This window comes from Gallus gallus, chromosome 5 (genome assembly GCF_016699485.2).
Source record: "Gallus gallus isolate bGalGal1 chromosome 5, bGalGal1.mat.broiler.GRCg7b, whole genome shotgun sequence".
Lineage (NCBI taxonomy): Eukaryota > Metazoa > Chordata > Aves > Galliformes > Phasianidae > Gallus > Gallus gallus.
The window spans coordinates 10,678,712-10,703,749 of NC_052536.1; the positions used below are offsets into that span (position 1 = coordinate 10,678,712).

The following is a 25,038-nucleotide window of genomic DNA, read 5'->3' on the forward strand; positions in this document are numbered from 1 at the left end:
CTAAAGTGTAGTAGAATAACTATCAGGAATTAAGCCAAGTTCTAGCACAGGATTCTTAATACATCTGAGAGGTTTTAGATTTCTAATACAAACTGCGTTAAGGTTGGCAGTAGGCCTAGCTCCCCTGTGATATGAAACAGTAGCACAAGCCCTGGGACATTTTTGGTCTGTAGGATTATTTGTCTAGTTAAATATGGTTAGATAGGGTGTTTTTTTTCTTAAGAAATAAAAAAAATAAAAAATAATAATTAAAAAAATCCAAAACTGGTAAAGGAATGAGAATTCCTGTCTAAGGCTGGTTCTCAAGATTCCCAGAATGGATCCTTGGGGATAGTTGGTCTATTTCCTAACAACATGTAACAAGATTGTTCAATTAAAAACATATGTACTTGAATGAAAAGTGAGATATAACTGGAGTGAACAAAGAGACGATCAAATCAAGATGAGTGGGATATTAAATTTCTGAGACAGTGAATTTACAAAAAGGTTAGACAAAATAGGTAACACTGAAGTGCATGTGGAAAGACCTCAGAGAAATAAACACTCGACTTTCGTAGACTGGATGGCTTAATTTATAGATATAATCACAAATACTGAATAGAATTAATGGCTTTTTTTTTTTCTTCCACTATTTTAAGAATCTGTAAGTATTATATAAAGTATAGGTGGTTTATATTTATCTTGCTGTACTCTTTGGGGTCTGGCTGTTGAGCAGGTGTCTCCTGACCTGAACCAGAGCCTCTATAAGATATGCTATAGAACTGTGCATTCAGTAATGTTTGTCAGTTCAAACTACTTTTTGGTAATGGTGCAGGCTTTTGGCTTCTGTGCTGTCTGTGGTAACGGTATCTTGACAGGCAGTGTTTTTAATAATTAATCAAATCTTCCAAGCTACAGTGAGACACAAAGATCCTTCATGCTTCAATAGAAAGAATTCAGAGTTGAACGATCAAGTATTTTCTACCTTTTTCTTTGTTCTGGTGTTAGATAGGGTATGACTACTACTTGCAATTGCAACTTGTTGATTCTTTAATGAAGAGAAAGGGATTAGTGATGCTGTCTTCCAGAACTGGCAAAAGGCTCTTTTTTTTTTTTTTTTTTAGCAGAAGTTTTAAATACTGTTATGCTTTTTTTCTTTAGGATGTATGTTTGCTTCAAGCTTCCAAAATTCAACTCCTTAGCCTCGTATCAATGTGGTGTGTCATCTGAGAAAAATTTCACAGTCATGCTCACGTTGTCTGACGGTTATGTTCTTATATTGTTCAAGATCCTTAAAATCAAGCTATCAAGGCACAAACTTGCAGTTATTTATAAGTTTGCCAGATCAAATACCCAGAATCACAAGAGCACTTTCCACCTACGCGCAAGTTATCATGCTTACAAAGTTGGGTATCAACAAAAAAACCTGTTAGTTTGGGGCATTGTAACACCAAGCTATTATTCATTTTCTTCAAAAAGAAGAAAGAGCAAGGGTTGTAAATTAGACTTTAGTCATGTCAGGCCTTACTTAAGTACGTTTTAACAGCATATAGTTATAAACTTTATTGGACAATAAACAGAGATTTTTTTAAAGGCTTTTGAAGCTGAAGAAGAGCTTGATTTGCCAGCTCTCTTATTGTACATGCTGGCAACTCCAGGGAACATTGAGATAAAGGTGAGTCTCTATATTTTAATGATAGCCTCTAGTTCTGAGAATGACATGCAGTACTCGTTTGTACTCTGGGTACTGTCCAGTATCTCCCACATAATTCTGTATACAAAACCTTTTTCAAATGCTTGGCCCTCAGCAATCATGGTCAAGTGGATGTAGCATTGTTTTTCAGGTCCTATTTTTTGTAGAACAAGAATGCCAAAATTTGCTTAGGATACATCTTGAGAACTTTGAAAATTATATATATGAAAAGGATGAAACTACTTGTTGCTATTCTGTTGAGTTCTGAAAGGCTAGTAAACATCTGGGCACTAAGGTTCAAGAATGTGATTTAGAAATATATATATAATATATATAAACATTATAAACCAGGTAGAAAAAGAGACTTTTCTCATTTAAGCTTCTCAGAGGAGTTTTTTCAGAAATACTTAAGTTTACTGCAGCAGGGAATCTGGAGTACCAAATACAGCCATTGTGTGAAGTCCTAGCCTTTAAATAGTTACATGCCATACTTGATTTAGCATGGTTTGGCTATCGGGGGGAGTCATTGTACAGTAAGTTGCAGATGATGTGTATCACACTGAATGCTCTCTACTAATTCTTTGTAGAAAAACTTAGCTTTTAGTCTTTATTTTATTAGTCCTGTTCAACATAACAACTCATGTTTTTAGATGTTATTCTATATATTAAGAACTGGACCCTTGATCCTGACTCCATGAAAGCTTCATTTACTACCTTTCCAATTCATTTTACCTCCTTCCACATCTCATATGCTTAGCTGACTGACTAGACAATCTTTGGTCACTTATGTTCTGCAGGTCTCTGTGCCAGTGAGTAGCTCTAAAAAGTTGATGTTTCCATCCTGGAAATGTGCAGGGTTTTTTTTGTTTGTTTTTGTTCTTTTTTCTCATTTGATTTTTAATATTATTTTTAATATTTAAGTCATTAGGGAACTCTGAAGGCATCAATTTGTTGCTTCAATAGCACGAGGTTGTTGCTAAATTTATTTGGTTTATACATGGTGATTAAGGGAGAATGATTCTTTTTTTCCTGCCCTTTGAGGGAGCTTATGGTGTTATGGGCGACATGTCAGCAATAATTAAGAAATATCCTGGTTCAAATCCCAAAAGATACATATTTTTACAAATAATTCCCCATGGAAAAACTTTAAAAATGATGCACTTGTTCTGAAAAATGCTTCAAGCCTTCTCTAAATAGATTATATTGCTGGGTTATTTAAGAGTGCGTGACTTGAGGTGCACATTTTGCTTGTAACTCGTAAAACCACAGCACAGTTAATCAAGGGGAAAAGCAGGAGTAATGTTCAGTGAGCTCCTATGTCTCACAAAGGATTTATCGTTCAGTCAATAACACAGCTTCTTGTTATATTCAATTGTCATACGAAGAACGTAAGAGTTTCTTCAGCCAAGAGCAGAAATGCCTTTTGTTGGCTTCACACTTTTTTTTTTTTTTTAAACACAACTTTCCCTTGTAGGCTTTCCCACCTATCTGGACTCCATGGATTGAATTTCTTTCTCTCCTTTTGAGGATAGTCTTTTAGTATAATATATTTCAAATACAGCCTAGTGCTGTAAGCCTTCTGGTGTGTTTTACAGTTCAATTTTCCTAGCAACTGCATAGAATAATCACAGCACTTAGAAGGATATCAACTGCAGATGCACTCCTTATAACAATAACCTGCTGAATAAAAAATGCTTTCATCTTTTTTTGTAACAATCTTTCCTAATTTCAAAAAAACTGAACACCAGACTTTAAAAACGTTGTTCCAAACTGAAACAGCTTACCTTGTTCCATCTTCTGCTTAGGAGTCAGTGAAAGGAGAAGGAAGAAGGGAAGTCAAATAAAGCACATATAAATTAAGGTGAAACCAGAACAGAAAGAAATGAGAAGAGGGTAAAGGTTGAACTTATGAATTGAAACTTTCTCTTAATGCCTACCACCCATTGGTTCTGAACAGCCATAATATTTCTGCTTTATATATGAACTCAAATTTTTACACACAAAGTTGATTCAAGAACTAAACTTCTTGTCCTTCAGGCAATGGAGATCAGGGCACATAATGGAGTATTCACATCAAATCTCTTAAGGGAGATGCATTTGACACACACATTTTGGTGCTATTTTTAGGTCCATCGTAGAATTGTACAAAACACTGTGCACAGTTAGGAGATAGAAGATATAAAATAAAAGTACAATCAACTTTGTCATTACACGCCATGTTCTTCTGATTAATATTTGACTATCCATGAACAGCAAGAGATCAAACAGCTGAGCATATCCAGCATACAGAAATTGCCTTTGCCCCTCACCCCATCAAAACTAATAATATTTAAAAATAATCTCCTGCCTACTGTTAGAAAATAGCTAAATATGAACTCTGGAACATTGCTATCACTGGAAAGTGGCTATGAAATTTTAGGGACAGTACATAACAGCAGCTTCGTATACATGTACAAACAATTGAGTAGCATTTCAGTCCTCTTAAAGATGAGACAGAAGAAAAATAGTTCTTTAGAAAGCAGCTGGTGGTTTCATTATTGAGAGGAATGAGGTTTCTACAGGAAGGAAGTCTTCCTGTAGAAGGTAGGTCTCTTGATTTTTGCACAAGGGTAAGTGAAAGAAACATTTCCTTCAGAGAGACAGAAGCAGCAGTAGAGTCTTGTGGACACAGCAGCAATTCCTGGCATCTACATCCTTTATCCTATTGACATCTGTATCTGTAATCCACCTCTGATCCATCTCTCAGATTTCAATTCCTTAATTACATGTTCAACAGAGGGTAAGCTACAGAAGGCAGCACATTCAAGTCAAGCATGATGAGAAAATCACATTTCAGATTCCCTGTATCTTGCCTATATATGCCTTATCTTCCTCATAATGGTTTTTTTTTCTGGTTTCGTTTTCAGGGGCTTCCTTTAATTTGAACAGGTATCTATGTAGTAATGTCCATCCTCTTGTACAGATACAGATTCTCTTGTCCTGAAAAAAACCCTTTAGAACACCCAAGCAAAGTTGCTTCAACACTTCAGAAGATCAGGGATTCAAGCATCTGGCTAACACTTTTCTCTTCTGTCTTCCCACCATCTTCCAGTCTCAATTTCAACCAGTGAAATTATGATCCAGTAACTTAAATCAAGCTGCTCTTTTAGAGAATTGGACTGGAATTTTAGACTGTGCTACTCACTTAGCATAGGTGTAACTTAGATGCATAGTTATGACTTACGATTAGTACTTAGCAGCATATAGCAATCAGAAAGGGATATCAATAAGAGGGGAACTCATGCAGCATGCTTTAATACAGTGAATGTTACATGTCAACAGTTGTCTTCTGTAGTTCATGTGAAAATTGACCCTTTTCCTAGATTCAGTAGCAAAGCCAGTGCAGGAAATGCAATGACAGAAATCCTTCTGATACAGTAATTACTACACTTCCTTAAAAAAAATCTTACATTTAAAACAAAGCAAACAAAAACAAAATTGTTGTAACAATATATCTCCTATAAAGAAAAAAAAAGCCTATTTTTAAAATTAAAGAAGCAACATTAAGATTCAAAAAAGATTGTAACATTACAGCAGCATTCTGAATCTTCACCTGGAGTATTACATCTTTTTTTCTCAATTTGGTTTTTTTTTTCTTTCAGTCCACGAAGAAATGGAGACATGAAAATGGCATTTTTAGCCAGTAACTCATGCATTTAGATTTCTGGGTTTAGGTTTTGGAAAAAATGCACCTAGTTGTTTTCTTATTACAATACTGCTGGTTTTGTTCACCGGGCCATGTTTTTCTTGGAATGTGGTAATGTGGAACGTTTTAAATTATGGGCTTTACTTTTTACTATCCAATGTCTACTAAATAAGTCCATCATCTAATTCTAAATTGGTGAAGCAGCAAACTTACGCTTGTAGCCAGCAATACATATATTTTTCACTCCAGAGAAAAGTCCTTCTGTTCTAAATTTACTGAAGAGAGTTTCACAGACAAAAGAAAGGCTCTTTGCCAAACCTAGCTTTGCTTCTTTATAATAATACTTTATGTCTCTTCAAATATCCTAACAAAATACTGTAAACTGCTGAGAAGTTTCCATCAAGGCTATAATCAATAATAGCAGTTGCTAAGCTTCAGCTGACATAACATCAGAATCTTTTGCATACAAGTGCTTAAAATGAGACAATGGAACAAATGAAGGCATTAGATTGGATGTAAATATTAATCAAAGTCATATTTTACTCTCTAACTATAAACAGTTTTTGAAATATGAACCACGCATTATATTAAAGAGATACAGGATGTAATCGTTGCTACTGCAACCCACTGCATATTTTGCCACCCACCACAACAATCACCATTGTCTGCTGAATACACACTGTTTGGAATATGTACTGATGGGTGCATTAAAAAGGTAGAGAGATTCTCAAGGGGTTTGGATTAGGGAGTTAGTCTGAATAAGAAACGCAGAGTTGGAATTATAATCTGATATTTATTTGAAGCTCTGGAAGGTTACCCATCTGATTCCTTCCCTTAAGTTTTGTAGCGTTGTTCTTGTGATTGAGTCGCTGGGCAGGATTCAGCTCCCCAGTCTGATACAAACTTAATTTGCTGAGAAATTCTAGTCCTAAACTTCAAGCTAATACCTAGTGTTTCGCTTCCCCTTTTGTCTTATTGTCTGCTTAGGTTCTATCTGAGTAGGAATGTCTGTCTCATATGTACAAAGAGTATACAGAATTACAAAAATCCTCATTTCAGCTAGATCTCTAGGTACTGCTGCAAATGCTTAATTTTCCCATCTTTTTGGGAATTTAAAAAAGTCACCCTCATCTCTATGCCCATTATTATTATTTAAGAATGTTGGAGTTCAAAGCTTAAAATTGTCTTCCCGGAAAGAAAGAAAATGAAGTTTTAAAGTTCCAGTGTCTGTCTCCTTAAAAAGACATCTGGGACGCCCATTTTATCTAATGCAAATTGAAACAATGAAGTGAAACTCTTCCCAGGTTCTCTTTCCAACCCCACTCAGCAAGACTCTCTCCTTGTCAAAGAAAGAAAAAACACCAGGCACTCCAGTACTTGGAATTACTATGGATATCTCAGAACCACAAACTGAGATCATTTTCAGCTTGATTTGAATACTCTTTGACTGACACTGATAGTGGTTTTGAAGAGGATTTGCAAAGTAAGAACCAACTGTATCATTTTAGAAATAGTTCATTTGAAGAAGCCCCCATAATTACATCATGTCTGTGAAGGTATTAACATTTCCCCCCCATATTTTATAAGCTACTAGTTCAAGAGGCTCTTCATTTCAATGAAGAAAATGGAAATTATTCCCCACCTAGCTCTTTAGAGTATTAATGTGCTTATTTTCTTCAAGACCACAGACTTGCACATTGCAGATTATACTGAAGAAACATTCAAGCTGACTCCTTCTGCTCATTCCCTCTCCCACTTCCTCAAGTAAGAGTTTTTATTAGTTTACTTGGAGGGCTTCCAGCAACTTCTATCTGTAGCGTGGGTTTTGAGCAGGTGAATGTGAAGAACAAGGTCACAGGCAAACACTTAATTCTCATGTAGAGCTATGGAGTTTTATTTTGTAGCACAATATAAAATAAAGGAAAACTACCTTTCAAAATTCCATATAAGAATCTTCACAATAAGAGAAGTTGGCATGGAATAATTTGTCATCAGAAATTTTTATTCTGCAAGCCCTTCTGTAAAAAGCTAGGCACCTCTCCCCTGTTCCCTACTTTTAGCTATTGTATTTGCAGATCTGGAAAGACTTAGATGGTTTTTAACATACAATAAGACCATAGTCAGTAATAACAGAAGCCTGATGGTTTATGACTTCTGTGACTAACACCAGCCTACTGGGCCTATTAATAGGTCTAATGTTACCTTGAACTGCTCTTGCACTGACTTTGTACTGCAAAGACTTATACTCACTGCAAGGGTTGATATATGAAACTTGGAAAATCAAACAAGCAGGTAAGATAGTACTACTATTCTGTTCTTCTTCATGTTTATATTTCACCTTCTAGTCATCTTGTATAATAAAGAACAGCTGCAGAACAGGCAAGATCCATAAAAAAACAGAAAAAACCAAAATGTCAAATTTTGATAGTATTAACTAGCACTTTCATGCATGCACACTGAGGGCTGTGCCAAACTATTTACTTGTATGAATATTTGCCCTTCCAAAAACCTAGAAAAAAACTGAGTCTCAGTTACAATTCACCCATATTAGCTACTATTCACTTTTAGGAATCACAGTCTCCAGCCCACTCACCAGAATGCTACTAAGTGAAGAAAATGCTACCATCAATTTTCATTTCAGTTTATTGCAAATGCTTTTCTTTCCACAAAATGAGTTCTTAATTTCCCTTAATAAGCCTATTCCCAGAAGGGCACTGGAACAGAAATTTGCATTTGGTTCTATATGTTTTCCTCAGACCACTGTTCAGGTATCCATACTTCTGTCAGAAAGTGGAATACCATTTGTAAATTTAAGAGGAAGAATTTTTAAAGAACAATGTGAAACTAACACATGCACTCTGACTCAGAACTCCCACTCATATCATTTTTTGTTAAATCCAAAAAAAGTGTTTCTTTCAGAGTCTTTGGAATTCCTTTAGAGCAATGATGCCTGTTTTTCTTGATTGTTTTTTTTTTTAAATGAGCAATTCGTGTGTTCATTTTCTATGACAGCACTAGAACAGTGTTGAAAAGTATCTAAACCACATAGAAAACTCAGTTATGATGGCAGTTATTTCAATTCGTCAAATTGCATAAAAGATATGACTTTTACTACACACTAAACAATGAATGAACTAAAGAAAATATGAAATGCATACCCTGTTGCCCACAGTTTTAGGGTATTTTGTCAGGGATGCAGCAAACACAACCAGGCTCCAGTTCTTCAGTTCAGTAACTACTTCTGCAGAACTGAATGGAGTCCTTTTATTAGCAGGTGAGGAAACAGATTTCCTTCAATGCCTTTCTGACAATGTACTACAGTTTAAGTATCTCACTCGGTTGAAATGCAGCAATCAGGAACTCCTAACTGAGGGATGGGAATAAAGGCATGACCCTTCCTCATTGATTAATATTCATGATCTGGACAGCTTCCTCCACTTTCTCCTCCAGCAAGTTTCAGTCTTTATGAATATTACTCTCTGGTACTTTTATCTTATAGTGCACGGAAAATTTGGATCCTGAAGATGATGTGAACCCTCCCAGCTAGCAAAGCACTTGAAAATAATTGTTACAACACAAAGAAAAGTTACAATTCTAAATTGAATTTGTTATTCTCTCTGTAATTACCTTCTACAGTATACTTGTTTTAGATATGTCAGTTACCATTTATAATTTACATTCCTAGAAGCAGAGTACAGATGTCTCAAATACTTTTCAACATTCTTTGTACTAAATACTGCACAAGCCCAGAAAGAAACAGCTCTCACTTTAACAAACTTACCATGTATGCATTGCAAGGAAAGCAATGAGAAGTTTGGTCTACACACTTCAGAGGAAAAGGAAGGCATATAGCTTCTCTGTTTGCCAAAGCCGTGCTGCTAAGACAGTGTATTATCACAGTAATATTCAGAATAATGTTTTAAGTAGGAATGCAGCTGATGTTTTATGTGTTCTTTTCAAAGATTTCAGTGGTGAAAATTCACAAACGTTATACGCGCACTTAATTTTTTATACTGTAATTGCAAAATGAGGCTTGAGCCCTAAGGTGTCTTCATTAATTAAATGTATCAGTTTAATGCATGCATGCAAGTGTGTACAAAACCTTACTTGCTAGACAATCTGTGTATTGTACTTCAGAGTTTAAAAAAAAAACAAATGGGGTGAGGGAAGCAATGTTTTATTTTTATTCTTAAAATGTAGATGAAACAAATAAAAGGAGGTCGTGTCAAAATGTACTTACCATTTCTGTTTTACCATTACCAAGGAGCTATCAGTTTTCAAAGGTCTTGGAGGGCTGTGGTATAGAATTATTCCTGCAAGGACTGGGGTCCAAATTTCAAAGGCTCAGAATTGAAAAAAGCAAAAGAGGGTCTCAAGACACCGTAACACTGTGTATCTTTAAGGAATCATATGAGCACCTAACCAACTCTCCCTATCCCAGGGATGTTCTTTTACCTTACCTCCCAAGGGCCTTTCTAAACTCTTGCTGAAGAAAATAGTTGAGTAATTGTGAAGTCCAGCTAGCTAGCATAAAGGAGATTCTGAGCTACTCTCTCACAGTAGTACTGTTACAGAGGTGGAATTTTTGTTATACTGGGAGTCATCTCTTTCAGTTAGTGCAATGACAACTTTTAGTTTCCTAAGGTAGTAAAAGATTCTCAAGCCTCTGAATGCAGGCCTCATCCCATGTCATCCATTTGATTCCCCCTGTAGGTCCGTTGTCAAGGAATAAACTAATATGTCCTAAGCAAAAAATTTTATTTCTTAAATGTCTCTAGAATGCATAGTATTTCTCACAGGGTTTATGCCACATTGACTTACTTGTTACATTTGCACACTAGGCCTTTGTTAAGGTATAGATTTTTGTAAAGCTCCTTTTCCATAGTGTTGAATTGCTGGTCAAAAGAGAGTTTCCCACACCGTAAGACTCTCTAACACCACATGCCTTCTTCAGCTGTTGAAAACTGCAAAAAGAAAATGCTCTTTAACATGCCAATGCCATGCTGAATGGTAGTTGTATGTGATATCATTTCCTTTGTACCTGGAATGATATGAAAAAATAGACTTTTCTGCAGTTGACTGTACTAAGAATACTACTTCAGTAAAGACTATGTTAAACCACAGCCCTCTCAAGTCTTACTGGTTAAGGCCAGTTAAAAAAAAAATTCAACTACTCTCCAGCTTTTCAAAGACAACCTGACTTAGCAAATTGAAAAGTCACTCTATCTTATTCGCAGTTAACACAATTAGCAGGAGGGTTGAATTCACAACCAAATTTATAGGCATAACCAACCACTAATATACATATACCATTTCCCTCCCTGAAGCTCTTGCACCAAGCAGAAAGCAAGCACTAAACAGTCAAACTTCCATATAATGTTATTGCTGTTATTATTATTATTATGCACAGAAACACAGAATAGCTAAGGTGCCTCTGCAGACTGCCTAGTCCCCACACAAAGCAGGGTCAGCTACAGTAAGTTGCAAAGTGCCATGTTCACTTGGGCTTTGAATTTCTCCAGGGGTAAAAACTCTACAACTTCTGTGGGCAACACATTACAGTGTTTGACTATCCTCACAATCAGTGTTGCTTTATATATTTAAATGCTATTTACTGTATTTCAGTTCGTGCTCCCTGCCTCTCATCTGTCTCTGAATGTCACATTTTTCAATGATGGTCCATATTTTGCCACTGTGGCACTAAGATTCTTCTTTTTTCCAGAATTTTTTTCTTTTCTCTCATGCCTTCTACCTCAATTAAATTTCAGCTCTGACCCCCAGGTAAACAACTACAAAAAAATTACACTAAGAATTCTGTAAAGGTATGAAGCCTTTCTTTGTTTGTCAACCTTCTCACTACAATTTTCTATACTTCTAGCATCATTTCTGTGACAGGAAATAAACAGCATAAAGTACAGCATTCTGTGAGAAGGCCATACTCATATCACTGGAGCTCACTCTGTGAAGAGTTAGCCCAGACTTCCACTCCCCCTCCTAACTGTCAAATAACTATTAGGATAACTAGCATTTATTTATTTATTTATTTATTTTTAGTCTCTGCAAAGCTGAGATCTTTTTCCGGCAAGTTCACAGTTCAAGTCAATTTTACAGCCATGCTACCAAACAAAATAAAAATACAGGGCTTAATCATGGAAAACCTGACACCACCTGCAATATAACTAACTGAGCAGGAGTGATTCTGTAATATTTTTTTTAAGCCTACAGAAACCAAGCAATGTTAATTATTAATCAAAAGCAAAGCACCCATTTTAAGCATTTTTCATGGAGATGCGCTCATTTAATTTCTTGCTACTCTGTATTATTTTATATCAGTAACTGTCATTCAAAGCCAGCACCACTTACACAACTGCAAGGACACTGCTCAGAGATGACACCCCAACACAGGACACAAGCCCTAACAAAAACACTGAACTAATCAGCAGTGCAATCTTGTCATCTTCCTATGTTACTGTCTTTTCCTTTTTGCCCACCCAAACACTCCATACTCACATAAGGTACAGTGTTTTATATTGTACCACTAGCAGTTCAGAAAAGAAGAATCCCTGTCAGTACTCTGTGATTTCATCCCTGCAAGAAAGAATACCTAAGGAATACACAATGGGACAGAACCTCACAGATTTGTTTCAAGCCCACGGATACCAAGGAAATCACCAAATGTCATTTTGTTCCGCATTGTTCTTATTTCTTAGCCTTTACTGAGGAACACAAAAAGCAATTCCATCTTCTTGTGTTTCTTGTCAACTTCTTACCTGGGAGAGGTGGGAGAAATCAACTTGATAAGTAACTGCTTAGTTCTTAAGAAACATCTGGAAAGGTGAGGTGACAAAAGCCCACTGAGAATGAGAAACGTAGTTAATAAAAAGTCACATACATTTTAAAATGATACACTGTCAAACAAAGGTTTTAAAATGCAGACTAAAATGTTCTTACTTATCATGATCTTGGTCATCGATCTGGAATGTACGTTTTCTGTTCTCACTACAGTCTCAAGGTTGCTGTGAATTAATTGTGTGCTTCCTTCAGTCCTCATTACAGTCTTTGACACAAGAATGAGTTTTCACAGAAGTGAATGCCAGGATGTTCTGATTCTCATTGAATATTCTCATTAATCCATTCTTAGGACAAAGATAATGATAAAGAATAAGTACAGATATTAATTATTTTATTTCTTATGGCAATCCTGGGTATGTAATGAGAATGAAATGATTGCCTCTTTTTGGTTCTAAAGTAAGGGTTTTTAAGGATAGAAAAATATTCAAAATTAATTTATTCTTGTAATTAAACTGTGATAAGACCAGGAGCTTAAAACACATCACATTAATTCATTCTCAATGCCAGTTTTAAGGGCCCAAACCTGTACGTGTCAATTAGAGTGAGAAGGAGAATACAGGTCAGCGGAGAGTAGAGTATCACAATTCTTTAAAAAAGATATACTGAAAATAAATAATTGTAATAGTCTTAAAATAGCAGCAAGACATAATGACTATTTAGATCATCTCTCTTTACATTTCTATTCATTTACAACAGGACTTCTGTCTTGGAAGCTGTGCATTATTACAGTTCTTTCAAAGACAGCTAAAGCTATCATAATCATTTCTGAGACGCTTAAAGTAAAATCCATCCAGCTTTCATGAGAGAGACATGTTTGAGAGAGCAAACACTGGTCATGGGGCACATACTATCACCTACAGGAAAGGCGTTAAGGAACCCTAGGCTACTCAGATTGTTCAGGAGAAAACAAAGCCTTGAACTCCCAACAGCTAACAAATACAGCTCTCTCAGTCCATCTTCATAGCAGAGGTGCTCCAGCCCTCTGATCATCTTTGCAGCCCTCCTCTGGACCCTCTTCAACATCTCCACATCCTTCTTGTGCTGGGGGCCCCAACCCTAGATGCAGTAACTCCAGATGGGGCCTCATCAACCTCTTCTTTGGTAGGTTCTTATCTCTTTCAACTAAGCTTGCATTCAGCAGTTAGAAGATCTTAAATCTGTGTTTAAATCTTACATTACTCAGCATAAAACTAACTTTGATTTCAGTGAGCTTTGCAGAATGAAGATGAGGATAATAAATTGATTTTTCCTAGCCTATTAAATTCTAAAAGGAAGGAATTCTTTTCCTTAACACTACACACCTTGTATCTCATTTTATTTTGGCTTTGTTTGTATTTTTATGAATACTCTAGCAGACTAGTCAGGGAATGGGAATATTCACCTATTTATTAAACTTGAAGTTTGATACATTAATGCTAGAAGCAGTGAAAGCCTTCAAGGCACTCCTAGACTTATATGTAATACTGCATTCAGCAGCAGCATCTTATTCACATTAAGATCTTGATTCTCAGATTTTTTCATCCAGTTGGATAACAGGGTTGCAATGTCTATCCCATTTCATTACTCCAAAGAACTCAAACATCAATTTGTACAGTCTAGATATTTGCAACGAGTAAACCACAGATCGAGAAATTACTTTCCAAATAATGTCTAATTGTGAAAGAAACACACTACTTTGCAGTAAGAAGAGGGGTGGAAACTTGTACGGTACTGGCTATTGTCCATTCACCCAGCTTTGCATTCATATGGCAGATTTCCCCAATTTCTAAACAATGTGGATGTGATATTACCTCACTGACTGCCATTTGAAACGTCTTTCATCACACCAAAGGTGAAAGTAGTCATATGTCTTTTCATATATTCTATCCCTAGTCAAAGTGTCTTGGGAAGGCATTAAGTAGAGTGCTTTCTTACAGTATTGTAGCACTAACTAGGAGAGGCCAAAAGAAAAGAAAAAACAAGCCTCTGGGAGTTGGCAGAGAATTCACTGGGACAGGTAAAAGCTTAGAAGAATTTGCAAGAGTAAAGGCCATAGACTATGGGAAACTTTTTCTTTTTTTTTTTTTTTTTTTTGGTTTGTAAGTACTGTTTTAAATAGGAATTTCAGACAAGAAATTAAAATTTAAACAATGTAAGTGCCTCAGAGAACCAGGCTCTAAAGCAGTCCCTTAATGGGACTCTGACACTGCCTTTATTTTTTAATGTGAAGAAGGGAAAGGATTTGTCATTAAACTTTAAAAATAATCAAAATAAAAATCCTTTTTGTTTTTGCGGGCTGGCAGTGTTACTAAGAACGACTGTGTTCACTTAGTGCATGCCCACTGGTAGGGAGAACTTCCCTACGTGTAACAGGGATTAGAGTTCCAAATTTAAGTTTGTCTTGGCTGTCCTGGGATCTATGTATTTTTTCAATCAATCATGCTGAACTTCTGTCTGAATTATCTCCTCTTAACAATAAAACCTTAACAGGGTTTCTTTCCCAGCTTTCAGTATGTGAAATAAGAAGCAGCGTGCAAGGCACCTATATTAAATGGACGTGATTTAGAAGAACCTCACTTGCTGTCTTTCCTATGATTTGCACTGAGAAATACAATAAATACATTAGCATCAATCCTAAACATTTTTATGCTAGGTAGTTGCATAATTCAACACAAACCTAGAGAAGATATAAAATTATAATCTTCCTGTTCTGTTATCCAAACATCAAAATTTCCTATTCTGCATTAATCATCCTTTAGTCTCTCTCTTTTCAGTAAGCTGGTCTTTGTAAAAAGCAGAAACACTCAGAATACAAACAGGAGACACTGCAGTTACAGCTCTCAGGAAACATGCCAGCCTGTAGGAGGAACCCTTGGCACCAGAGGGGCTGAGTTTCACCAAATCTGTTAATACAGTAGGGTAGCTCTTAAATTGAGCCTTTAGGCCCTATTACTACCTACAGCAGTGTCAGCAGTGAAAAGTAAATGAAAATAAGTACAAAACCAATGTTCCTTGATCTACACAAGGTTAAATATATGCTGATGAGCATCAGTATTTCCAACAACAAAATTATGCCTTTCTACTCATCACTGGTGGACCTTGTTCTCACAATATTGCTACTTACTTTGGTAATGAAAGTCATTTTTAAGTTGAATCTGCAAGTGAATATACTGCGGTGTACACAGTGCATAGTTCCCATAAATTTAGCACACAGGAATTTATTTCAGCAGCTACAGCTTTCAGTAGTTCATCAGTTTTGTTTTGCATGAATGTAATTTACCTTTCAGCCACCAAAGGCTTACAGTACAGGTCTTGTATTGAAACAAAACTAGTACTGTACCAGCACTCACATAGTGCTGCCGAAGAGAGGAAAAAAAAACCTCATATTTATTCCAAAGTTTTCCAAGCAGTTAAACTCAAATTCAGATGTATATCTCTGTACATTTTTAGAACAGTGTTAACACAAGGCTAGTAAAATTACTGTTTCAATAATGCAGCTGTAATTATTTATGTAATACAATGATGCATAGTCTCCTTTATTTCCTCTTAAAAAAGAAAAAAAAAAAACACTGGAAAAGGAAAGGCTATTGAAATTCTATCATATTGTATAGTCATAGGTCTAAGAGAAAGAGAAATCCTGTGGTCTAAAGTGAAATAAATCACTGAGTTTCAGAGACAGTCTTATCCATTGGAAATAGCCACAAATGAAGGGGAAGACAGAAAGACATTTCAGTTCCTAAAAGCACAGAGATTTGTGTTGATGTTTGGCTTTATCAACTTTCAGGAAGAAGGACCCATTTAATCACTGGAAATTTTACCTTACTTAGAGAATTTGGCCCAGTTTCTGCTATGCATGTTAGCTTATTTTATAAAATATGGGCCAGGCTCATTTTCCTTGAAGTCACTGGGATTTTTGGCATTGATTTCAAGATGAACAGCCAGTGGGTGCAGAGTAGAGAGGATAAGGAAAAAGGCATACTACCTCTTACAGTACAGATCAAATCAAATGCTGTGAGCTTCAGGGGGTGCATTTCCTGATGTTCTCTTCATGCCTTAGATATTGCTTTTCACAATAACCAAATTCTTCTATAGTCAATTTTACAACTACGTCTGCTGTCAAGAATTCAGTAAATCAAATGACTTTTTATGGCATTTTACAAGAAAGAAAACTATTCAGGTAAACTGACAAGTCCAAATAGGAAAATGAGACTCCAACTAAAGCGTATGTTATGAATCATAGCCTACTACCCCTGCTGGGATTGACAGAGATCTCCAACCCAAAATGAATTCAAACCAGTTCACAGGGATTCTTAAACTTTTGCTAAAAAGGGAAGCCAAAATGATGACAGCTTTATTAGAGCATATAACTCAAAATAAGCACCAATGCATTTTAAAACACTTCAAGGGCATCTTTCAATATGAATCTAATTCCTTTTAAGATACTGCTCAACCTCCTAAGTAATAGTATTTCTTTATAAAATGTAGTAAGCACTTATATTTGCATGAGACATTTTGTTAGCTGGGCTAAAAGTTATCTCTTAAGTAAGTAGTCCAGCAATATATGCCGAGTTTCAATAGCTTTTTGTCCATTCAGGACCGCTATGAGCCTCGATACTCCAGTGTTCAGGATTATCAAAGAGTCTACATAACTATGATACACTGTGTTACAAGACCTTTATATAAAAGAAATATAGCTAAATACACTTCTGATTTTTAGAATGTACCAGGTCCCATTTATGAATACCATGGACTTTTGCCTCAGCAATCTTCTACAACTGTAAGGAGTGAACATATCTGAGATATTCCTCGAGAGATGTATGATCTACTTTATTTTAATAGTGCACGTGCACATACAGATGAAAAAGTCTTTTCATCTCCTACTGTCAATCTCAAATGTTTGGTAATGTGCTAACAAGCATTTCTGTGGCTGCACAAGGAGTGCCAAGTCAACGCTGTATGAACCCTCCCAGACTTAATGCTTACTGCATAACTATCTGCTTCAATCAATCAATGCGCTTCCATCACCATTCATATTTTTCTCAACTTATTAAGCAAATGTAATGATATAATCATAGAATAGCTTAGGTTGGAAGGGACCCCAAGGATCATCAATTTCCAACCCCCCTGCCACAGGCAGGGCCACCTACCTCCTGATCTGGTACTAGACCAGGTTGCCCAGGACCCCATCCAACCTGGCCTTGAACACCTGCAAGGATGGAGCATCCACAGCCTCTCCGGGCAGCCCATTCCAGCACCTCACCACTCTCTCTGTAAAGATCTTCCCCCTGATATCCAATCTAAACCTTCCCTCCTTGAGCTTAAAGCCACAGTATGTTTGTGTAACAGATTGAAATGTTTGAAGCAAACAAGAGAAGTTAAAGAATAAAATAATATGAAAGATACTTTCCTGTTACAATGATGTAATAAGTAAATAAATGTCTTCCTTCATCACAGAAAGAAAAGATCACCTGTTCTCCCAAATACACAGAATAGATCGCATTTTAAAATCTGCATTTATTGCGTCCTAGTATGAAGAAGCAGTTCTCCTTAGAAATTGCTTAGTTTAGACAATGAATGGAGTCTGGTAATACTCCCAAGAGTATTAATACTCTTAATACAGAATGAAAAGAAATACATCTCTTATTAACCACGGAAGACAGCATCTTAACTAGGTTATTCTGTCTAATGTCCCCATAGATATCATGGACAATTTTAACCCCATAAAGGGACAAAAGTCTTTTCAGAAAACGCATTACTTGATATGATGCAAGACAGAGTTCCAGGTTAAATCAGTACAGGTTCACTGGGATAGAGGGCATAGATCACTGCCTCCATCAAACAAGCTTTTTTGATACTAGAGATATTTCTCCCCTGTCCTTTACCACTCTTTTTATCTCTTCATCTGCCTTTTGCTTCACCAATTATTTAATTCTCATTTATTTTCCAAATCTTGAAGTGTACTGCAAGTAACATCCAAGCCTGATCCAGCATTATCTTTCAAGCAAACAACTTGTTAGGGCTATGCATAAAACTAATTTATTTCTAGATGGAACCACACCTTGCGAAATAGAAGCAATACTGTAAAACTACATGCAATGTTATAAGTTTTTTGCACATCTTGTTCTTTGATTTTATTTTTTATGCCTGAATGTTAGGAACAGCAGCCGAGAGAGTGCTGCTTACTTACATTTGCTTTTCATACCCTTTAAACCTTCCTTGTCTTGTCCTTGTTTTAACTAGTGCCACGTCAGCCTCCCAACTATCTTTACAACCAAGGTTTTTCATCAAGCAATATTGTTTGAAGAATTGAGGTCAGACTGGCAGTTGCTGACCTCTTCATTCACATAATAAATCCTGATTATTCTAGGGTTACAGTTCATGTGTATAATCTGATCATGAATACTCAGTAAAGTATATAACATCTAGCATAATATTTTGCTAACTGTATCAAAGTGAAATAAATCATAAGTTTAGGTGGTGTGGAAAGAAAAAAGAAAAAGGCAGTAACAGGCAAGCAAAAGCAACATGGAGATGACAGCTGCAGAGCTATAAAAACACATTCACTATTACGTCTTTAAAACAATTAAAAAGAATTATTATTTTTCCTCAACAATTTTCTGCAGTAAAATACACGTAAAAGGTTCCCCAAAACAAAAATCTTCAGATGAGATTATTACATTTCATGTTCAGTGAAAACATTCATTCTAGGTACAGAAACTGCATCCTGTAGTAGTAGGAACCACCTACAAAATTATCAGTTGATACCAAAAGGAGGAATTTGTATTCTCCTTTTGTAGAAACAAAGACTATGGAGAGAACGCCATGTTCACTCTCTGGTCATTGCCCTGGACTACTGATACTAATGCTAGATTTTCACTAGTTTTTAAAACAAATTTCTCATCCCTCTTCATCTGCTGCAAAGGTCTCAACAGTTGCCACGTATTAGAGATACAGGCAAAGTGCTTCTGAACTTCAAGAGCTCTTTCCCACAATGGTATCTTAATCCAGTAAAGATGAATTGCCTGTACAAACTATTCTGAATCTGCTCTACTTTGAAGCACAGAACAAACTCTCATTGCTAGCCTAGAAGGAAAAAAAGGCGACATCTTCCTGTTCTCATGTTTTCATTTTTGATAGGAAGCATTCTATGGCAGCAGAAACCTCGTGTATGGTTAGAGCTGGTCAAGAAGCTTTCAAGAAAACCTTTTTCTAATTAGAAAATTTTGATTAAAAAAAAATTCATTTGAAAAATGGGTGCTTTTTAATAAATTCTGATCTGATTGGATACTTTTACAACTTTAAATAAGGAAAACATTTTCATCTGCAAATTTATTTTTTCCCGAAAACATTCAAGTCTCATCCAACCCGTTCATCACAAACGTTACCTGTTTAAGAATGCTGCAGAACAAGTTTTTGTCATTTCTATCAAAATTTTGTATAAGAGGGAAAAAAAAGCTTTAACTTTGGTAGAAACTGCTTTGTTTTTTATCTAGATATCTACATATTCCAGATAGTAAACATTAGCACTTAGCAATTCAGTTTTATATAACCAAATTAAAAAGTGCAGGTAAATGCATCATTTCCTGGGTTTGTTAAACACCTTTGTAAATGGCTCATCTTCATCTGTACAGCTTTCTATGATCAGCATGATCCTATTTCTCTTTAAATTCAGAAGAAAAACAAAATCTACTTGAGGTCATCTCAGCTCTCTTTTTCTTTCTTCCCCACTGTCAGTATAGTCCGAAATCTTACATATCAGCTCTGTTTAACTAAGGTACAAGATGAGCATGTGCTAAGAAAGGTATGTGCTGCAAAAATTAAAATAAAATTATATCTCTGAGAATACTTTCTAGGAAATCAGAGAGAAGCAGCTACAGGAAAATCCTGGCAGTTCTGTACACATTGCAAAGAAGATGACCTTAATGATGAATTAGCACGCGTACTAAATTTGGATCTATCACCTAGCTAGGAGAGCCTGTGGGTATCAGAACTAGAATCAAGGATGATCTTTATGTCAAAAAAACGACCTAAAAACAAACATTTAAATTGGGAATGCCTGATATTCTAAGCTCTGCTTGCAAAAATCCAGCAAGGATTTGGGAAAGTCCAAAAATCCAATTCTGTCAAAAACTATTCAGAACAGCGGGTGTTATGGGTTACAACCAGAACAGTAATCAGCAGTGCCACTGTTGGGGATTTAAAATAAAAAAGCATCATCAGAAAGTAACTTCACAACGTGGTTTTGCCAGAACTGGAATACAGTAGGTGGACAAAGACATCACATTTGAATAGAAACTGGTCTGTGTTGGCTCAATGGAGAACAAGAGTGATCTAGAAAATGCAATTGCTGAAAAAAGACTTAAAGACCTAGGATTATTTGGTCTACACAAAAGAAGAGTGAGAGGAAGCATGAAGGCAATATTAATATTTATGTATATCTGCCTTCATATATGTATAAAAGATAGCTTCAAAGCAGAGGGGAATAATTTGTTTCCCTTGCCCACTATAGATATGACAAAAATGACAAGCTTCAATTGCATTGAGGGAGATTTAGATTGGGCATTAGGGAAGACTATTTTCAACTAGCAAGCGTAGGCTAGTACCTGAATAAGTAAAGAACTCGCAAAATTCCCAGGCTTGCTGGGCTTTAAAGCAAGCAGTTTAGGTGTAATCAATCCAACCTTACTCTGTCAGCTAGACCACAGTAAATGACATATCTCAAGGCCCTTCTTATGCTACTTTTAATGAGTATTAATGGATGCAACCTCCCTAGTATTCAAGAGAGTATCATTTCACATCCACTAACAGCAGTGTAATTAACAACAGAAAGCAAAGCAATGGTGAGTGAGGCTCCGTATGATATTAGAAATAGCTTGAAGTAAGCAGCATGTTATTTCAGGCCTTGTATCCACTGCCCCACATTTAGGTGCAAGTACTCATCTAAAAATCCCCATAGCTCATATTTGGAAAGATGTGAGTTCTTCATTGGTTCTACCTGTGATAAACAACTTCCTGAGGATTAAGCTCTTGCACTGCAGCTTTGCTTATTACTGTTTGCTCCAATGGTAATTTCTGAGGTCTCTTCATGGTTGGGTTAGCTTTTCAGAGGAATCTATTTGCTCTCTCTATATGAGTTTTGTGCATGCATGTAAAGAATTCTCACTCTAATTGCAATATGTAACTTGCATGCTACTTTATCAGAGAAGCCTCCCATCCTTCTTTTAGAACTACAGCTTTGTGACTGCATGTTTTTTATTCTTCCTGGATTTAACAGACGTGAAGATAAACTTCAGATTTCAAAAGGGTAAGAGAACTTGAGTCTTCATTACACACTTGGAAAATGCTTTGAAACTTAAGCGTTTGCTTCATTGTTTCCTCTGAAATGATTAGAAAAATCAGAATTGCATCTTGGATACACGTTTTCACCAATAGAATTCAAATGTAATCTTGATCATCTCCTCCTTTTTGTTCAGATCCTAACTCCGAGTAAGTAGTGCTTAGACCAGGGCATGAAATGGTGCCAATTTCATCGTGTATTTTGTAAAATTATCCTGACCTCACCAATTAAAGAGTACAGTTATGTTTATTATTTACTATTTTCATAGTTTGTGTTTTACTCTTTCAATGTGACACAACTAGTCACAGGATTGTACGTAACCTCATACAAAACCAATTCTTAAAGGCCCTGTGCACTTATAATGATTGCCTTAACGGATTTTTATTTCATGCTTATAAAAGATTACCTTGGCTTTTAAAACTTAAAGCCTCCATACAAGGTTATTTATTTTCATTCCTACTTAAAATTAAATTATATTTGTGTATGCAAATGCACTATGTAGGAGGGTTTAAAAAACTGGCAAGTAAATCCTCACGCACTCAGAGGTGGAAATTATTATCCATTTATATATAGTGATTAACAGTTAAAATGCACTCTCTGCTGTTCCCTGTGTCTCAGAAAGAACAGAAGCTTTTGTCTTCCTGAAATAAAAAGCCACATGTCTTTTTATAGTAAATGCGTTCAAAAGGGGGCACATCTCTGTCATGGCAAAAAGCCAGAGAAATTTAAAATACACTCATCACATACTGAAGAGTTACATTTATGCCTTGCTGATGAGACATTAACACAAATATGGGACAAAAAATATGAAATTATAGTTTCCTGATACATATCAGCTCGCATAGGGCACTGCAGATAGGGTACATATAAACTTTAAATATCACCTCAAAAAGTCAGAGTGTTGAAAAAGAGCAGAGTAAGCCTGCCCAAAAGCAGTGATATGTCTTAATGAGATGGCACAGCATCTTGTTTTACACAGAATGAACGTTTTCCAGTTGGCCAATATACAAAAGCAAACAAATAATAATAAAACTCTGAGAATAAAACGAAAAACGTAACCAGTTCATCTTGGAAACACTGAATCATCCACAAAGAAAACAAAGCATCCAGTCACAAATATAAATGAACCATAAGACAATATTAGAATATATCCATTTGCCCAACTGATGAGGATCTCAAGGAAGAGAGGATGGGTTTGATTTCATTTGCTTTTTAAAGAAACCATTTTTCCTTTTTTCTTTTTTTTTTTTTTAATTAATTTAATCTTCACACTTTTCCTGCGGCCCCTGGGCTCCTGTCCAGGCCCAGATACTTCACAATTGACTTTGATTTTCTGAGGTAAGTGCTCTGTCACTTTCAGAGCAGTTAGAGGAGGGGTCAGGAGTGAGGTGGCATGGTATGGCCTCACTCTGGCTCCTGCCTTCCTGACATTGTACACGCTAATGCAATGTGAAGTAGCACGTCTAAATAGCCTGTCAAACTTTTTTGATGTTAGCAAACCCACAGATGGGATTCATTTCCACACTGTTCAAAAAACGTAAACGATACAAGGACATTAAAGAGCATTAAACTACTTGATGACATTTTGGTCACATTAATGAAAAGTGACATTTATAAACTACTACAAAAAGATGGCGGGGGGAGAGAATGGAAAGAGAAAGGAAAGGAGAAGTGAGGAGGGGAAAAGGAATTAAAATCAATCAAAAAAATCCCAAAGGGACCTGGACAGTCTCTGGACATCATCAAATAAATTAAGGCCTTAAAATGAAATAAACCCCAGAGTGAACTTTTCCCTACACGTGTGCACGTGTGCCTGTGCTAATGCTTGGGTGAAAAGACCCACTGCATCTAAGGACTCCTTACAGGGAAGTATAACTGTGTGCTTAAGGCTACATTTTCATCTGTTCACTCATAGAGGATAGTACTTTCCCACTTACAGCATCCCACTGATGCCATTGATTAAAATGTTGCTGAATATAAGAAAGGGTATCAAAATCCAACCACACCAGCTTAGTTTTACACAGTTGAGGCCTTGTTTGGTATTCAGTGACATACATGAAAATATCTCACACAGCATTAATGGACTTTAGTGCACACATCAAGAGAGTGAGAGCTGGTAACAAGAAAACATTTGTCTATGGAAAGTTCTGAGATCCAGCCCTGTCAGTTCTACAACCTGTTACACACTCAACTGAAGTTTGGGACCCATCTGGATGTAAGGGTTAGGCAGTTGCTGGTTCATCAGGTAAAGCAGCAGAGGCTGCGGAGCTGGCTGTGCCAGGATGCCAGCCTTGCTGGGAAGAAGGGCAGACAGGAGACATGCAACTCTGACTACACCACTGCCACTAGCAGCCGCAGCGTATATTTTTTCCAGCATTCGTGGTTACATTAATTGTTAATGACAAAGGCAACCTTCACTCACTCTGTGTGGTTTCCTGCCCATATTTGGATCCTTTACAAGCCCCCCCTCCGTACTCCCTCCCCCCCCCACCTTTTTTCTTCCTCTCCTCCCCCTACCATTATCCCTTCCCTTTCTCTGGTAGGAAATGCAACCCGAGATGTGCGAAAAAACAGTGTGCATATTGTCATTTAATTGGCCCCTTGCTCAGGCGCATCGGGCCTCAGCGCGTGTGCTGTAGGGTGTCTGCTCCACAACAGGAAAGAATAAACCCAGACTCAAATCATAGGAAATTCATCAAATATGCTTCTTAGAGTTCTGTCTTTCAAGGTCTGTTTCCCTGCCATATGATCTCTATAAACCAAATTACTGCTGGCCTGAGTACAAGACTGGAGGCGCCTGGGGCTAACATATAATGAATGCCAAATGCATGTGACAATAGACTGATCATGGAGAAGAATTGAAAAATTTTTAAGTAGTTCTTCTATTTCATTTATAAAAAGCAAACTGACTACACTTAATATATTTAAAAGGAGCCAATCATTTCCCTGCAGCTCCAGACCTGCATAACAATCCTTTTATATTGAATCCATTAAACAGCTAGGACACGAGATACATTGGAATAATGCTGAATGATGTACAAAATAGAAAATAAATTAAAAATACCACATTTTAGGTAGGGACTAATATATGCATTATTGAATTAGCCCAATTTTTCCTTTTAGGAGCCTTTGTGCATGAAGATTTTGCCCTTCACTGGCAATGCAACAAGAGGGTAAACTTCTGCTGGAATGTATCTGCCAGAACTGAGCTTCTAAGAAAGTAAGAAAGCTGCTTAATTGCTAGAATGATAAGATTAATGATTTTTATTAATTTGTGCAATAAACAGTGAAAGAGAAAATTTTATCCCCATGTTTCCAATTACTTTGAATAACCTAGCAAGTTCAAGTGTTGCTACTGCAGGATCACAGGAAGTGTGAAATCTCCAGAAGAAAAAAATATTACATTCGTTACTGTAGACAGAGGGTAATTAATACTGCTTTTTAGGTTTTAGAAAATACTGCACTTAGAACAGCAAGTCAACTAACAGACCGTCCATAACCTATAAATGCTTC

At 36.5% G+C, this 25,038-nt stretch overlaps 1 long non-coding RNA gene across 9 annotated transcripts in view; it reads left to right on the forward strand.

The window, feature by feature from the left end:
• LOC107053383 overlaps window positions 1–25,038 on the forward strand; it is a 322,875-nt gene that overhangs the window by 269,387 nt on the left and 28,450 nt on the right. For 5 of the 9 annotated variants that reach the window (XR_005860129.1, XR_005860128.1, XR_005860130.1 and 2 more), the window contains exon 6: window positions 1–24,745. This exon is cut by the window's left edge and continues 12,648 nt beyond it. This is a non-coding gene — a long non-coding RNA (uncharacterized LOC107053383). The remainder of the gene's footprint in view (window positions 24,746–25,038) is intronic. The other 4 variants (XR_005860132.1, XR_005860133.1, XR_005860127.1 and 1 more) reach the window with 2 other exon arrangements.